At 35.2% G+C, this 5,646-nt stretch overlaps 1 long non-coding RNA gene across 2 annotated transcripts; it reads right to left on the bottom strand.

Moving 5' to 3' along the window:
• Positions 1-3,346: 3,346 nt before the first annotated feature.
• Positions 3,347-5,344, bottom strand: LOC120072317. Of its 2 annotated transcripts, XR_005480414.1 has the most exons (3): positions 5,063-5,344; positions 4,149-4,981; positions 3,347-3,549 (listed from the first exon to the last, which is right to left on the bottom strand). It is a non-coding gene; the product is annotated as an uncharacterized LOC120072317 (long non-coding RNA). The 2 variants fall into 2 exon arrangements; XR_005480413.1 differs by having other exon boundaries at positions 3,347-4,981.
• Between the last annotated feature and the right edge of the window lie 302 nt (positions 5,345-5,646).

Raw genomic sequence — 5,646 nt, 5'->3', positions numbered from 1 at the left:
GAATTTAAAACAATGTCTTCCAATAGGACATACCGCTGAACTAGGCGGAGGCTTCCCTGATTAGCTCGGTCCTCTCATTTCTGTCCTCCCAACCTCTCATTATTGCCAACCGTCTAGTGCTCGTGCCCATCGCATAGCACTTACGCCCCAACACACAACTTCATCATCTAGTGATCTCTCGTTGTTAACATTCTCATTGTCGCTCATCGTTCAGCGCATAGGCTATCGCAGAGCTCATCGTTTAGTAATCTCTTGCTGCAACGATCTCGCTGCCGCTCATCACGTACCACTCTTCGTCACTTATCGTGTAGCGATGACCCCATCGTCTAACGCATCACGCCCATTGTCTAGCGTGTTCGCTTATCGTGTAGCGCTCACGCTCATCGTGTAGCGCTTGCGTCTATCACTCAGTGCCCGCACCTAATGCATCGTCTAGCGCCCGAGCTCATCGTTTAGCGCTATCGTCTAGTGCTATCATTTAGCGCCATAGTCTATTGTATAGTTTTATCATCTAGCGCATCGTTTAGCGCCGCCTTTAGCTACACGATCATCTACCCAGTGCCTTGCGCTCAATGTCTAGCTCTCTCACTCTCGCTCATGCAGCCTCAACGATTGAGCAACCTTTGGGCAATACCTCTTGCCAACACTTCGTTTATATGGAAAACGATTGAGCAAAAATGGAAAACTGGTTTGTTCATCAAGAAAAATGGTAGAAAAATTCGTTTATAAAACCAAAGAGACGCGGTGGCACTAGGGTGCAGCGTTGCGGCGTTGGAGGGCCGGGAACCTCCAATGTCAAAGCGCAGCACTACGCACAGCATTTCAAAAGCACGCGCGACTTTCGTCAAATGTCGTAGCGCCGCAATGCCACAAGACATTAAACACCTTTAATAACATGACCTTCTTGCATTTTTATCGCCCATTCATCATTATCACTCTAACGTAAAAACAAATTATCAAAATTAGATTTCTATTTTTATTATGTTATGATGTAGACTTCGTATTTTATATAAAAAAGGAACTCTAATTAGTTTATCGATTTATTGATGCAAAAAACCTCATTAAATCTTAACTCTAATTTTTACAATAGAGATTAAATTGATAAAAATTTTAAAGTATAAGGACTAAATTGTTACATCTTAATTTTTAGGAACTAAATTGCTACAAAACTTAAAGTTTGAGGACTAAATCATCAAAATCCAAATTTTAGAGACAAAATTGTTTCTTTTTCAGATGTTTTAGGACTAAAATCGATTTAAGACAAAGGCTAAAATTGGATCATGGATGCCTAATTATTTTTTAACATTTGTAGGTTCACGTTTTATTTCCACACATATATTATGTAATTTTTTGATTGCATGAATATATTGTCAAAAGGACATTCTTACATCCTAACAAAACGTTTTTGTAACCAACTACTAGAAAATTGAAGATTATTTTGCTTGCGTTAGTTACTTATGTAATCCCTATTTAAAGAATAAACCAACATTGTCATTTGGCTGAACCTACAAGTTGGAAAAATATTGACCATACCATTCAAATGTTTTATTTCTGAATTAGATTCTAACAAGATAAAACAGATAGTATAACAACCTTATATTAAAAATAGCTATTTGAATATATAAATATTCTTACCTTTTGTATTCCATCTTATCACAAAGGACTCACGTTTTAAGTTTTGTAATAGAGTTTGTAATCAACGATGACCATGTTAAAGGTAATCACGTCTGTTTTTCTTGGGATTCTCTTGGTTAACTTTGACATGATTGAGATAGCAAATGCAGTTGATCACATTGGTTATGATCCTATAAAAGGAGATGTTAGTCCTGGATGCAGCGCAAAGCATCCTGAACTATGTAAATTAAATCCTGCAAATCCATATAATAGAGGTTGCAATGCAATCAATCGCTGCAGGGGAGGAAATGATATATAGATAGTCAAGAAGAAATTGCTTTTGAAGGGGATGCATCCACTATCCTAGCAAAGAGCCCTAATGCAGAACACCATCTTGATTGAATAATTGAAGTGATTCATTATTCATTTATATATTTGTACGAATATTCTATATCACTTATTATTTGTTGGATCATCAAATTTTTGCCAACTTTATTTGTATGTCATTTGTTGTAATTACACATGAATTAATAAATATTTTTACTTTTTTGAAAAATATATTGTCACTTTTCTTCCATAGGTGGATATAAATATTTAGTAATTAGAGAGAGAGGAGGCAGCATAAACTACACGAAGAAGAAGAAGATCAACAATGGTCTATTATTTTTTTTCCTTTTTCTAGATGCTTCTCGAAGAGATAATGACTTATGTATATACACACACATAAATATATTTTATTTTTCATCAATCCCTAATTCCATATATTTTTTATATATATATTTCCTTTCCTTTTCCTTATAACTATATACATTTAATTCTCTCCTTCCATCACATAAAACTTAAACGTCTCAGATCACCTCCATCCAATTCCATCAATAAATTTAATCTAAAATTCCAGAACTAACTTAACTCCCAATTAATTATTCCAAACCAAAATATTTCCATATTTAAGAAATCTCATATCACAAAGATCGATGTTGAATTATTTTAACATAATAATTCAATTTTACATCCCAAAAAAATTAAGATACCTCAAGTAATTAAGTTAATAAACTCAAATTGAATTAACTCAATATAATAATTCAATTTTGGACTAAAAAAAATATAAAATATAACACAAATAATTCATAGTGATTATTTTAAATTTTACCTGGAAATTTTGTACATCACAACACAAGAAAGCATAGTAGCGCTACGATGTATAGTAGAATTTCACCCTCGTGCACGAGTGGAATCATCTGATGAGCATAACAATTAGCACCACAACGATGAGCGCTCACGCTACGATAGGAGCGTAGCTATGCTCTCCTCAGCATTGCAACGCTCAACTGCTGTCTATAAATATTTTGCGACTTTTAGGTCAAAGACATCATGATTTTCAGGCGGATTCATGTTTATCTGTTGTTCCCTACCTAACTTTTCCCTCTCGTGGCGAGGGTGGTAGTGGATTTCTTTTGAGGTAGGTTGGGTTGTCAGCCTTTGGGGTATAGGGACCTTACTGCTTGGATTGGGGATATTGTGCAGTTCAGTTGGCTCGTGGAGGGGGTGGATGTCACACCTCCTCCCAGATTACCCTTCTTAATCCAGAAGTGAATGTATCGACAGTAGTTACCGACCCTTTTGTGGCACTTACTGTCTAACTTACATCCTTAACCTGCTTAGATCCCTGGAATACATATATAACATTCACCAAACTAATGAAACTTTAAAAATAACCTCAGAACACCAGGGATCAACGACAACATAACTGCATCATATTAACACATACAGAGTTCAGTAGGTCCCAATATACTTTACTAGTCCCTAATATGAGCAAGACATATGTACAGTCATTTACAGAATAAACACCTAAAACTTCTCTTTAGACTTTGGACTTTTAACTGGAGTCCTTGAGTGGCAGAGCAACATGACAGCTAACCTCTGGGGAGATGACCACTATCCGAGAAAAGAAAAACATTTGAAAGAATGAGTTACTCGCCCAGTGAGTGACTAATAAAACATATTCATCATGCTTGAAACTGAAAACGGCGAAGCAAACTCATACTTAAAACATTTTAAAACATAGTATCTCTAAAAAAACATAACTTGTATCCTTAGTTGAGAGAGAACCCTTTTGCTCAATCCCTCAACGTCAATCCTTAGTTGGTGTGGAGTAATCTCAACAGTACCAACGTCAACTCTGCCTACGTGCACGTGATAATAATTAAGTACCGTCATACCTTAGGTACTATGGCCCAGATACCTTCTCAGAGTCCTTCAGTATCGGGTTTATCATGCTCATCATAAAACTTATTCCTTTAGAAACATGTATACTTATAAGCATAGTAACATGAACAAGAGCTTTCACATCTTTATAAATTTCTAATGCATGCTTTGTATACATAAACACAAATATTTAAACATGCTTTATAAACATCATTTTAAACTAGCATGCGACAATAGCTCTTCAAACTTAGTTTGCTTGGAAGATTCTTATAATTAAGCAAGCATGAGTTACTAAAACCTTAAGAAAACGCTTAGGATTTGTCACTCACAATTTCGGGCTTGATCCTTCGGATTTATAAGCCTCTCCTAGCTTGAAAATCACATTATTAACTTATGGTTATCCACTAGATGATTATCCAGTCCAAACACTGCATACAAAATTCAACATTTTACCATAATTCTCTTAATCTCTAAATAATTTCTAAAATATCCTAACTTTACTTAACGTTCTCTAAAACCTTAATTTAGTCTACGTTTTACTCAATTTCCTCATTAACCCTAATCTAGATTTACTTAACCAATTAACCGCTTAATCATTTTCAAAATTAATCTAGGATCCCAATTTCCTCTAATTCCATGCTTAAAATATCATATGAATACCAAACAGCCACTACTTAGGTTTGAGAACACTTTAATTACCATAAATTTGGATTTTTCAGCTTTTAATGACGGACAGAAGTCATCTTCAACCTCCAGCCCACATTTTCTTCCAAATTCGGCCAGTTTTCTGGTGAGACTTCCGGCGACCAAATTCGCTCATTTGAGCCATACCCACTCGAATTAATTTATATAAACCTCTTACCCATCCTCTAAACTATCTTACCTCACATTTTGGAGTCTTGAATCGCCCTAAATCTTCTGGAATCGGTCAAATATTTCTTGATACCCCTGTTTTCCGGCGAGAAGTTTCAGAACTTTTCCCAGCTTGAAATTCATCAATCCCTAACCATATAACCTAAAATTTCTTGCTTAAACTTTCCAATAAGCATATTAACCAAATAAACTGAGAATTTGAAGCTTTGAAAACGCTTGAATAACACCGAATCAGCTCCAAAAGTCACGTTTCTCTGTTCGCCCGAAATTCCGTGTAGTCTCGGTCTTCCTATTAATTCACCAATTTTCAGTCAAAATTAGCTCTAACGTCCTTCAAGAAAAATGTTAATAAACCTCTTAACTTACTAACCTCAAAATTCTAGCTTCAAATTTCGTGTCTACAGCTCGAGAACTTCAAAACACTGAAGCCTGTTCAGACTGTCCAAAATTCAGACTTAACCCGACTTTTCATTCAAATTCCTCAACCTCCACAGCTCCAATCACTCCGGTAACCCTCGAAATTCTCTTCCTCACGTCCCTCTACAATTTCATCAAAGAAAATTAGGGTTTGCTCGAGGGAATCGGTATAAATCGCTCCCATTCTCAGGCTCGTCACCGCTTTTCTTTCTTCTTATTTCTCTCTTTATTTTATTTTATTTACTTATTTACTTATTTATTTACTTCTTTTCTTTCTTTCTTTTTTATTTTTTTTTAAATTCAATTCCTCTTCAAATTCCTTTTCCTTTTCCAAAATTCCACTTTCTTCTATTTCTTCCTTTTCTTTTTGATTAATTCCCTTTCTCTTCTTCTTCTTCCTTTTTTGTTTTTTTTTTTTTTCCATTTTTTCCAAACTAACTTTTAACTTTAATTATTTTAATTGTTTCCTTTAGGAACAATTCAAGATCAAGGGCTTACAGTGGAGACGCTTAGTCGCCTAGTGAGTCGGAATGAGAT

The sequence above is a fragment of the Benincasa hispida genome, chromosome 2 (genome assembly GCF_009727055.1).
Source record: "Benincasa hispida cultivar B227 chromosome 2, ASM972705v1, whole genome shotgun sequence".
Lineage (NCBI taxonomy): Eukaryota > Viridiplantae > Streptophyta > Magnoliopsida > Cucurbitales > Cucurbitaceae > Benincasa > Benincasa hispida.
This window is presented reverse-complemented; position numbering and strand designations above follow the sequence as displayed.